At 42.6% G+C, this 12,213-nt stretch overlaps 1 long non-coding RNA gene across 18 annotated transcripts; it reads right to left on the bottom strand.

Moving 5' to 3' along the window:
* Positions 1-1,988: 1,988 nt before the first annotated feature.
* LOC127331433 (uncharacterized) lies at positions 1,989-8,547 on the bottom strand. 18 transcript variants are annotated; one of them, XR_011751426.1, is made up of 7 exons: positions 7,838-8,546; positions 7,109-7,179; positions 6,363-6,789; positions 4,105-6,179; positions 3,912-3,997; positions 3,569-3,637; positions 1,989-3,134 (listed from the first exon to the last, which is right to left on the bottom strand). It is a non-coding gene; the product is annotated as an uncharacterized lncRNA (long non-coding RNA). The 18 variants fall into 18 exon arrangements; XR_007869744.2 differs by having other exon boundaries at positions 6,363-6,535; positions 7,838-8,544; XR_011751428.1 differs by having other exon boundaries at positions 4,105-5,369; positions 5,464-5,515; positions 5,774-6,179; positions 6,363-8,541.
* Positions 8,548-12,213: the final 3,666 nt, after the last annotated feature.

Below are 12,213 nucleotides of genomic sequence, written 5' to 3'. Positions count from 1 at the left end.
ACCGGTAGATACAATCAAGGGCGGTGGACTCCGCCATCCGAAGATAGTCATCGGTAGAATCACCAGGAGCTCCATATGCCATCATCGGCATAGCCACCGTGCACTTTTGGACGGCGGAAAACCCTACCATGCCGGTGCAATCCAACTTGCATCTGAAATAGGAGTCGTACTCTCGAAGGGCATACACAATTTTCAGGAAGAGCTTCCGTCTCATCCTGAAACGACGCCTAAAAATAGCCTCACCGTGCAATGGATCGTCGACAAAGTTGTCGGCGTAGAGCATGCAGTGGCCCTCCATTCGCTGCCTCGGCTTGCACTTCCGGCGACCTGGTGCCGAGCCGCCACGGAGACCAATGGCCGACTCGGCGTACAAGCCGGACAGGCAAGCTAGGATCAGCATGTGCTCCTCGTCTTGGGCGGCGGCTGCCATTTCTTCTTCAAAAAGCTCGGCGAACATCTGCTCCTCCTCCTCGTCAGAGTCCATGTCCAGCCAGGCAATTGGACGAACACCTGCCGGGTGTGTTGACGAGGAGCGACGCGAGGGAGCTGCCCGACGGCGGAAAATAGGCAGAGGGCACGACGGGCGGCGGGATATAGGTTGCTGGGTGGAGGAACGTCGGAGGTGAGGCAACGGTTAACCGGACGCCGGATTGGCGAGGGGTGGTGCCGGCGGCGACAGAGCAACGGGAGGGGAGGGAGGATTTGCGTCGACAAAGTGGTGGGGTTCCTGTGTTCCCTCGCCGACAGAGCGGGACCGTCCCTGCTTTTTTCTCGTCCGGCGTCCCCGAGCGCGCCCCGGGGGGCGGGGATGGCCTGGGCTCTCCAGATGGATGAAAGGCCAAATCCGGGGGGAAACGAGGAGCCAGGGGCACGGCTGGGCCGAATAACGCCGTCCGGATGTAAAAAAAAACGGCTGCCGGGGGCCTCGTCGGGGAGACGGCTGGAGGTGCTCTAAAATCCGGACTTCCAAACCATTGAGGGGAAGACTTAGGTAGGATCAGATCTTATATACGATGTATGAGAATAATTTTTTTGCAAAGACAAAACATGTTCAATTTTTTTGAAAATAAATGACAACACACATCTATGTTATACATGCAATTCCAAAAATTTGCAACTTCAAATTCGGCGTACACTTAGAGAGACAAAAAAGATGAATCTGGGTGCGAATAGTGTGAAATACTTTTCAACCAGATCTAACACTATTCACAATAGAATTTGTCTTTTTTGTTTCTGCAAGTGTAGATCAGCTTTTGAGATGAATTTTTTTGGAGTTATAGATACAACCTATATGCATGGTGTTTATTATTTTCAGATTTTTTTGCATTTTCTAAGTACGATTTCTCTAAGTTGATCATACGATCCTACCTAATGGAGAGATCCTAAACAAGTCTCTCCCAAACCATTGACCTGATGACACGCATAAATTCCTCTTCCTCGTTCCTTCTCTGTCTTATATCATCCACATGAATAAATCATAATTAGAGGATTCGTAAAATTATATGACAATCTGCTGCGATAGCCAAGGCCCAAGGGATTGATGTAATCTTGCGTGGTTTAGCTAGCTCAGCCTTTCAATGTGATCCATGTGGAGGAAGATCTCGCCAGAAAATCACTTAATTAGCAGAGAGGATATGTGGTCAAACGGAACAACGATACTAGCTAGCGATTCCCATGTTACTAGATTAGGGGTGCGCCTTGGCGCACGATCCCGTGGAGATAATGTCAATATTTATTTTGTATAACAATGATAAAAAAATATCTACTAATATGATTTCTTAGGTTTCTGCAGGATTCCTCAAGAAGATACTTTGTAAATTCTCTAGCAAGACCTTTGCAGTTACTCATGCATCCCTTCACGCACAAACGGCGACGGCGAGGACTATGAATCAGTTGCACTGCTCTTCCTAATCACATGGTAGAAAATTAGGAAAGAATTTCAAAGTATGTTATTACTGAAGAATTATTAAGTACAACATGGAGAACAATTAGTAAGTACAATATGGAAAACATGTCCGGCGGTCATTTCTTGGAAAAATGCATCAAAGCTTGCAGCATAGTGCCATAATCATCACTAATGTCAGGACATGTCTACAGTCAAAGTAATTAAAAATCAAATTAACAGTAACCCACCGAACAAGCACCCACAAAAGGATCAACTATGAGAATCTCTTCAGCGCCTTTGCTCTGCGAAGAAAATCAAGTGGACTCTGTATATGGGCGTGGACATCAACATCGGCAAGGATACTGCCATTGAATGGACTATGGCGGCAGCCCCATGAGAGGATACAATTTTCTTTCACCCACCGAGATCACCCCAACACACCAATATGCAAACACCTGCACTGCACGCATGCAAATGTATCAATTGATGACATGTTCTCAGACTACCAAAATATAACACTATATTTCCTTTATGAAGGGTGTTCTGCAGTTTTTGTTGGCATGCATACCATCTTTTTTAGCGGCGCAGACAGTGCAACAAAAATAAAATAAGACGCATATCTACTGAATATGAACTCAATGTTGACATAATATATCTAAAAGCTATCTATTTGTATTAAGCGATAGAAAAAACCATCATTGGTTATAAATAATTTTTTATTTAATCTAAAAAATCCATATCACGATGTTAAGAAATACTCTGGAACACCTACACGTTATGTCCCCTCTCTCAACTTCAGTTAGTGCTAACCTCCTATGCAATTTCAAGCATGGAAGAAAATATACAAATACATGAAGTTAAAAACATAGTAGAAAATGGAAAGGATGATAAAAATAGAGGCTTCCCACCGGAGAGAAGCCCGCTGAGGAAGGATAACACCACGTCAACTTCAGACACTACCAGAATACTCAGTAGACTGCAGCATAGCAAGGTTTTCATATCCACCTAAACCAGATGCAACCGGCATGGCACGGCCGGTTGCCGAAGTCTGCCGACAGGGTACACACACCACGCTTGTGGGCAGCTTCAATTGGTTCATCCTCTTCTCCCACGCCTGCAACATTACCGTCTTCAGCAGGTAATTCTTCATGATGCCAGGTTCATGTTTCTCATTACCGTCTTCAGTGCGCATTTTACGAAACAGAGTCAAAATGAGATCGTTATTCTGCTGGAGGTGCTTGTGCCAAATCTACATCAAGTTCATGAGAAGGTCACGGTGGTAGGTGGTGCTCTAATATTTCCAATGAATAACATATATGTACGCACATGTTGTCCTCGGTAAGCTAATAGATTCAGACCAACACATATATGTATGCATATGTGTGTCTAAAAAAATAGAGCTTGATTTATACACGATGCAGAGCAACATACATGCCAGATAAATCAGGATTGAGACTTGAGACCCTGACAATGTGTGTAATTTACTATCTGAACAAAATGCCAAAATGGAGAATTAAAACAGAACTTATTCCAGATCACAAACCAGGAAACAACATCGAATACATTTTTCTTTCTCAACAGTGATCATTCTACTGTAAATTAGAACAAGTTATAGTAGAGTAGAAAGAGAGACATAGCAAAGAGAATTAATTTAGTAGTAATGCCATAAGTTCAGAGCATTACCTGTAGCATGTAAAGCAGATCAAGTATGATTAATTAAATTATTATTCATGTAGAAAAAGAAGTCTGCATCTGCATGAACAAGAAAAATAAAATTCAGAACACTGCACAAAGTTCTTCCAAATTCTCACATTCAGAAATACATGGATGCATTCACTTGTCAACCAAGCAAACTGTAATATATCAATTTTTACTCATAGATAACGAAACAGGGGAACGACCTTGCAAATGTTTTCTGACACCCAAATATGTATGAGTGCTCAGTAAGGTTCCTACTAATACACAAGCAAATGCAACAATACAGAAGCCCTAACTGTGAGTTAATGCAAAACACATCTCATGGTACCTGGAAATCACATTGATTGTAAAATTTAGAAAACTGCCCAAAGTTGCTTCACATTCTCACATTCAGAAATACACGGATGCATTTATCTGTCGACCAAGCAAAACGTAATATATCAATTTCACTCATAGATAATGAAATCATTCATTATAGCTTTCGCAGTGCCAAAGTCAATTAGTTTCAGAGATCTCCTCACAAGCACAAAATTGGCAGGCTTCAGATCGGAGTGTACTATCCATTTCCTCTATGTATCGTATTGCCTGCTTCAAGAATTTATAAAAACAAAAAAAGGGAAAGTTGAGAATGTGCTTGAATGTTTGAAATTCAGAATACAAATATTGTGTTTCAGCATATTAATAATGCAGGTGCCAGATCTTGCAAATAATAAATAAATGCAGATACCTTTAGTGCACAATATAAGTTGTTAGATCAAAATTACTGAGCATACATGATACATGCATCTTGAAAAGAACATTGTTCCCTGTCTGAAAACCACATGCAACAGAAACATCAGTTTCTTTTTTTTCTTCTTCTTTAGAAACACAATAATTTATAGACACAAATAAATAACAGTGGGGGAATCTAAAATCATTAATATTGTTTGATTATGCTCATCTCATTCTTCAAGGTAAAATTAAGAACCTACACAGAGATAAATCATATGCCTGGGATAACCTGACCAATTATAACAGAGAGTGCTAAACTTTACAATACAAATTGATCAACAATATAACTATGACAAAGTGAGGTTTGACTCCCAATTTATGTCATTTGAGAGCTCAGATCTTGTATTGGTTCAGGACACCTTACACACAAAAAAATCAACGGAATCATGCAAATGGGATTTTCTCGAGGCATAACTAACAAACCGATAATGCCAACTCAACAGACAACATACCAGATGAGTGATGTAAAACTGTAGTAAAATGAGAAGTAATAATCCTAGTGAAATAACATGAAGTAGATGGTAAGAAGGAGCACATACTTTTTTTCCTTGGTCTCTGACCGCACTTGAATAGAACCGCAAGGATATATTAAATAATGTGTCATTGGCATATTAGAGTAACAGGAGACAAAAACCCACCTTACGAATCAAATATGAGTTGTGGGTTCTTTAGCTCACACGGTGAAGAAAATGTACAGCTGGGATCCTCTCGGGAGCCTCGATCAGGTGGCCAGCCACCATTCCGAGGGCCATGGGAAGCCCCAGAATTCACCCAGAGCACATTAACAATTTCCATAATACACATGTAGCTCAAAAATCTAAAACTTTGCACCTTTCAAAAGAGATATAGGCAATCAATGATTTATCACCGTCCATGCTGAAATAAAAATGTAGCTGCTAGCATTGGATCTTTGCATAGCCTCTCCATCCTTGCTTGAGATACTACCTACTGCAATGTTCCTAGCATGCACAACCTCTCTGGTGGCTACTGCCGGATTTATTTTCCGATGTCAGACCTAATACAACAACAAGACGTTAGAAATTTTCACAAAGCACATGATGTGCATGTAGAATGAAGAAGGAATTGACTACTGCATTAGGTGATGAGACCTGACTCTGACTGACAAAATCCAAAGCATGCTAGGTAGATGAACACAATAGCCTGGAACATTTAAGAAATAAAGATCTTAGCTAAAAGAGTATATTTATTTGGTTTTAAGAATTAGCAGAGATCTATAGCTTACGGCACGCAAATGTATAATCTGCATGGTGATCTCTATTAGGCAAGAAATTAGCACCCAAAGAACTATATATCTCAAATGTGTGGACTGTAACACTGTAGGATTACATACTTTCACAACAATCTCACACCACTCACGAGAAATCACACAAAGAGATGACTAAGAGGGGGAAGCCATACATATTGTCCAATCCAGCAGGAAAAGTTGCTTCGTGAGAGGCTCATGTTGTGTTGCAAACCAGCAAAAACTAAACAACCTCTTCTACATAATCTTCCCTGCATACACCAATTCATAGGGCAGAGACATACGCCCAGGTGCGGCGGAGTTGTTAATTAACATCCTAAAAATATGAAGAGGTCAAAGGCCGACGGCTGAAGTAAGTGGGAGAAGAGCTCATGCCAATGTTTAGATGTGCGCCTTGGCGCACGATCCTGTAGAGCTCATGCCAATGTTTATGTTTTATAACGGTGATCTCACTCAGGTGGTTTAGCGGCGGCTCGTGCTCGTCGAGGGCGAGGGCGAGGATGACTGTGACGCCACCGTGAACGACTCAGGCGTCCACATCTGTGCCTTTTTACATTCTACCTGAAAGATGAAAAGCGGAACAATGTCTCAATTAGGAAAACAAGCACAACTTATTCAAGATCAAGAATTTTACTGATTTCCCCCAAACAGTGGCGATTTACAATGACATGTAATTATTGAAAAATTGTGAATGAATCTACGAAACACACCAATCAGTAAAATAAATAAATATAGAAGCCTCACCTTCTAACTACAATAATCTCCCACATGGAACCATCACAAACGGACGATTGGAAGGTCCATGAACAGACAATAAAATGACTGAAATTAAAGCATTGGTCATAGAGATGTGCATGGCTAAGATAAATATAGCAACATCATTACTTCCCAGCATAGAAAACCAAAACACAGTGCTCCTGTAAACGATTGTCAAATTTTCAGGTGAGAAAAGATGTTGCAGGGTCATCTACAAGCAATCAGCATGCAACAAATAACTTATGTGTTATCAAAAGGCTGCAATATCAAGGAGTCGTTCCCTTTTAGCGGCAATGACAGGACACTATGTGGCTTGGAAGCGATCCAGCCATGTAGTATAGTATGAACATGAATATTAAATTACCGTGCATCATGTAAAAGTACCCATCTCATATTTGTACTTGCATAATATGTCCTACAAACATGCATCATGTAATTAATCTAAATTTGCTGCTTCACATATATACTGCAACAATAACAAAATATTCTATCAAGATAAAGGAAGGATAACTTTTTAGACCTCAGATAGATTAAAAAACTACAATCAAATTAAGGCAACCAAATTAAGGCGCATGTATCCAAAATAAGGAAACCAAATTAAGGCGCAAAACAATATATCAAATAGTTTTTAAATAGTAATGCTTCAGAACATGTATATCTTTCATGCTCCACATACTACTGAACCAACTTTTGACACCACAATGAACCAAAGTTGTGAATCCATAATATTTTACCTGCATACAACTCAGGGTAGTAGAGCTATTTGTTGGATATACTGAGGACACGGCTAGGCATGTAGTTCAACCTATCAAGTATATGTTGTATAATAAATTAGCATACTTATATGAACTCCAGCAATGTGTGATTTTATGAAATGCACAAATAAAATGTATAAATCCTATTCAAGTAACATAGCAGATTGAAGTGAACACCACCCGTTGAACAATCTTATATAAATGGAGATATATATTATGCATTACATAGACTTCGTAAAATAATTCGTATACTTAGAATTGCATAGTACTTTAGCACCAAGCCAAGAGTACTTACAAGAAACCCGGTACTTCAGAATAAACCGATATGAACTGAAACAAATAATTGAGCAGGTCATACAAAAAAAATGAGCCCATGTCTCTATTGGTTGAAAGAAGCATACGAACAACCTTCACCAAAAAAATGACAGACAACCAATCTCAGGAAAGAGTGGACTACCAATTATGTGCACACAAGAAAATCAAAAGAAGTAGTCAAATTAATGGAGCAGAAGTAAGATGAGTTCAACAACAATGGAGACCTAATAGTCGGCTGAAGCACCTTCCCATCAGAATATACATAAAACTTCATCCGAGCTTTGAACTATTATTGAAGATCTGGACAAACCAAGGTGAGATGATCTAGGGGCTCTGTCTCCACTTTTAGCTCAGCCTAGAGGAGAGAGAGACGGGGGAGAGGAGAGAAATAACCTGTAGGTCTTTGAAAAAATGAAGAGACGGAGGAGGGCCGGCCGTTGTGCTGTTGGCCGGCGTCTTTCCGGCCAAATCGAAGCCAAGCACCCGCTGAGTTACGTCTCACCCGCGATCTGCTGCGGCGGCGCGATCTCGACGGCGAGGGGGAGGAGGGCGGCGGTGGAGGCTGAGCCCTCGCATCGGTCTTCATCTTCCACACATCAAGCTCCATCTCCTCCGGCCAAATCGCACTGCTGCTCGTAGCCTCTCCTTGTTCACCATGGAGAAGATCAGCAGCTAGGCGCGAGTGGCGGCGGCGGCCGAACAGGATGGGCCTGGGGAGGACACGAAGGGGAGGGGATTGGATGCTCGTGGCTGGTCATCAATTGAGTGGACAGGGTGGAGATAAGGTTGGCTCTGGGAGAAACAGGCTACTCTGCATCTGCCGGCCACCAGCCGCGCTTCTCCATGCGACAGCACGACGCAGCGGTGCTGCAAGCGGTGAGATGGGTGGTGGTGCGACACCCATGGCCCTGCCTCACCGGAGCCGACGAAGACAAGGCGAGCGCGGCCGTGTCAGATCGAACCGCTCGTCCTTACCTCACCGCTCGTCCTTGCCCTTGATTACCCAGATCGGGCGACGGCGGCTCGCCGGTGAGGACGACGGCCGCGACGGGGATCGGCGGATGGGGAGGCGGCGGGGAGCGGCGGATGGGGAGGCGGTGGTGGGGAACGTGCCTGATCTGGTCGTGGTGCGAGGAAATACCCAATTTACCCCTGCGGGTGGAGATCTTTTTCCCGACCTGACGGCAAGCCTGACCGAACGAAATTGACCCGCAGTGACCGACGTGCGGGCCCGGACGGAAGTGGGACCCACGCGCAGTTACTGGCGGGTAACACATGGCTGTTGCATGGGTATAGCTAGTGGGAGGGCCAATCGGAACACTTGTTTTCTGCCTAGAATCAACGGACAAGATTGCATCAATGTGAAGATCGAACGGTCCAGAATCGAGAATCGCTGTGAGGAGGCCATGGGGGTGCAACAATTATACCTTTAGATACTAGTAGCGCTAGCTGCATCATGAGTTAAAAGAATTATACCATGGGGGTGCAACAATTATACCTTTAGATACTAGTACCTTTAGATCTGATCACCGTCCTTTGCTTCTGTTGTTAGAGGAGCAGGAATCACATGATACTTATGGACCAAGGGTCTTGAGATTTGAGGCGAGGTGGTTAAAAGAAGGTCGGTTCAAGGAAGTGGTTGAAGGGGCATGGGAATCTGCACTACATGTACATGGTCTTGACCTGGCGGGCAGGTTAGCCCGGGTTCATGATCAGCTACACCGATGGGATCGTACAGTTCTCAAAAGTACTAGCAAGCGTATTAAAACAGCACAACGTGATCTTGAAAAAGTGGCGAGAGGAGCACTTACTGATGAAAACATTGCTCGACAGAAGGAGCTAGCAACAGAAATTGAAAATCTTTTGGTTCAGGAAGAAATTCACTGGGCTCAACGGAGTCGAGTAAACTGGCTCCAATACGGTGACAAAAATACCTCGTACTTTCACAACTCTGCAAAGGCTCGTAGACAAAGAAATAGAGTGAAGAGGTTGAAGGATGAAAATGGAGTCTGGAGGGAAGGAACAGCATATCTAAATCCTATGATTTCTGATTATTTTTCAGGGCTGTTCTCTACTGAAGTTTATGATATTGATCCAACTCTGCTACAGAAAGTCTATCCCCGTGTGACAGCCAATATGAATGATTCTCTGCGTCGACCATACACGGCTGAAGATGTCCGAAAAGCTTTGTTCTCGATTGGGGATATGAAGGCACCTGGCACAGACGGTCTTCATGCGATTTTTTTCAAAAAATGTTGGCATATTGTGGGTGAAGTTTTAACCCAAGAGGTGTTGCAGGCCATTAATGATAAGGTAATCCCTGAAGGTTGGAATGATACTGTCATTGTGCTGATTCCAAAAGTGGAGACTCCTGAATCTATTTCCCAATATAGACCAATTAGTCTATGCAATGTTCTATACAAGGTTATATCTAAAATAATTGCTATTCGTATTAAGCATATTTTAGATGAAGTTATTTCACCCGTACAAAGTGCCTTTGTTCCTGGCAGGATGATCACAGACAATATTCTTGTGGCTTATGAAAGTTTGCATACTATGAAGAACAAAAAGAATGGAAAGGAGGGATACTGTGCTGTTAAATTGGACATGCACAAGGCCTATGATCGTGTAGAATGGATTTTCCTTGAGAGAATGTTAATGCAATTGGGTTTTCATCCTGAGGTGGTTGAGCTGTTAATGGCTTGTGTGAAATCTGTGAAGTATAAAGTGAGATATAATGACCAAGAAACAGAGGGTTTTATTCCAACTAGGGGACTGAGACAGGGGGATCCTCTTTCTCCCTACCTGTTCCTGATTTGTGCGGAGGGTTTATCGAGTTTACTAGCTCATCAAGAGGAGGTTCGGGGTATTGAAGGGGTAAAGGTGTGCAGAAATGCACCATCAGTGTCACATCTTTTATTTGCTGATGATTCCTTAATCCTAATGAAGGCAAACATAGTTAATGCAACCTCGTTGAGACAAGTGCTTGATCAATATTGCACAAATTCGGGACAATTGGTGAGTGAAGGAAAGTGTAGTATTTATTTCAGCCCCAATGTTGATGTTCTTACTAAGGCTGATATATGTTCTGAACTGAATATTATGACTGAAGCCTTATCTGATAGATATTTGGGTCTTCCTGCGATGGTGGGGATAGACAGAAGTGATAACTTTATGTATCTGTTGGAAAGAGTTATAGCCAGGCTAAATGGTTGGAAGGAGAAAACAATGTCAATGGGAGCAAAAGAAATTTTACTCAAAGCTGTAATTCAATCTATATCTGTCTTTGCGATGGGTGTTTTTAAAATACCAAAGAATATTTGCAAATCCATTACTGATGCTATGGCAGCATTCTGGTGGGGTGATACTGAGGATCAGAAGAAGATGCATTGGAGGGCATGGTGGAGAATGTGTATTCCAAAAATTGATGGAGGGATGGGATTTCGTGATCTCCATTCTTTCAATTTGGCGATGTTGGCAAAACAGACATGGAGACTCCTCAATAATCCAACCAGCCTATGTGCTTCCATTCTTCAAGCAAAGTACTACCCAGATGGAAATTTGTTGGCTGCGGGGCCTAAGAAAGGGTCTTCTTTTACCTGGCAGAGCATAATCAGTGGCATACAAACTTTCAAGAGAGGCCATATCTGGCGTGTGGGTGATGGCACAAAGATCAATATATGGAGAGATCATTGGGTACCAGGGAGTGTTACACGTAAAATTGAAACTAACCGTGGTAATTGTTTACTGAGAACAGTTGATGAGCTTATTGATCCATCTTCTGGCGTTTGGGATGAACAGCTAATCAGGGACAATTTCAATCCCTTGGATGTTAGAAGAATTCTACAGATTCCCATTAGCCAGGATTTGGGTGATGACTTTGTAGCTTGGCACAAGACTAGTAATTTTTGTTTCTCTGTTCGATCTGCATACTATTCAGAATGGGAGCATCAGTTTGGTCTGAAAATCAGAAGCAATGGTGGACAAGGCTCATCATCTATAAATCCAGTATGGGGAATTGTTTGGAAACTGCAAGTTCCATCAAAAGTTAAAATTTTTATCTGGAGAGCTTTACATGGTTTGGTCCCTGGAATGTCTATATTAGCAAATCGACATATCAAAGTGCCAGCTCAATGTCCTATTTGTAAGATGGGGGCTGAGGATATTCTGCATTTGATCTTTACATGCAACAGAGCAAAGGAGGTTTGGACGGCCCTGGGTCTGAATGATTTTATCATGCAATGGTCGAAACTGGATAAATCTGGGAGTGTTGTGCTTGAGGAGATATTACGCTCAGATTTGAATCACCCGCCTTTACTTGGTCCCCTGAGGCTGAAGGAGACAGTGGCGGTGGCGGCTTGGTATATATGGTGGCAGCGGCGAGAAGGAGTAAAGGGAGAAAAGGTGGCTTCACCAATCAGCTCAGCATTCTCGATTAAAGCCCTGAGTATGAATTTTTCCTTAGCAGAACAGAGAGCAACACCGAAGGTGGTAACTTGGAGTAAACCTCCAGCTCGAAATTATAAGCTTAATATAGATGCATGTTTTTTCCCCAATGGTACAGGGGCTGCGGCAGCTGTTATTAGAAATGACCATGGTGAGGCGATTGGAGGCGGGACTTGGCCTTTACTGGATATGTTAAGTCCAGCAACTGCTGAAGCAATGGCGTTGAAAAATGGCTTGTTGCTACTTGAAAATATTGGATGTTCACCGGCAGTGGTGGAATCTGATAGCTTAGAATTGATTACAGCATGCAATGGAGAAATTGA

The sequence above is a fragment of the Lolium perenne genome, chromosome 2 (assembly GCF_019359855.2).
Source record: "Lolium perenne isolate Kyuss_39 chromosome 2, Kyuss_2.0, whole genome shotgun sequence".
In the NCBI taxonomy this organism is placed as follows: domain Eukaryota; kingdom Viridiplantae; phylum Streptophyta; class Magnoliopsida; order Poales; family Poaceae; genus Lolium; species Lolium perenne.
The sequence above is the reverse complement of the archived record's forward strand: the minus strand, read 5'-3'. Positions and strand labels throughout refer to the sequence as shown.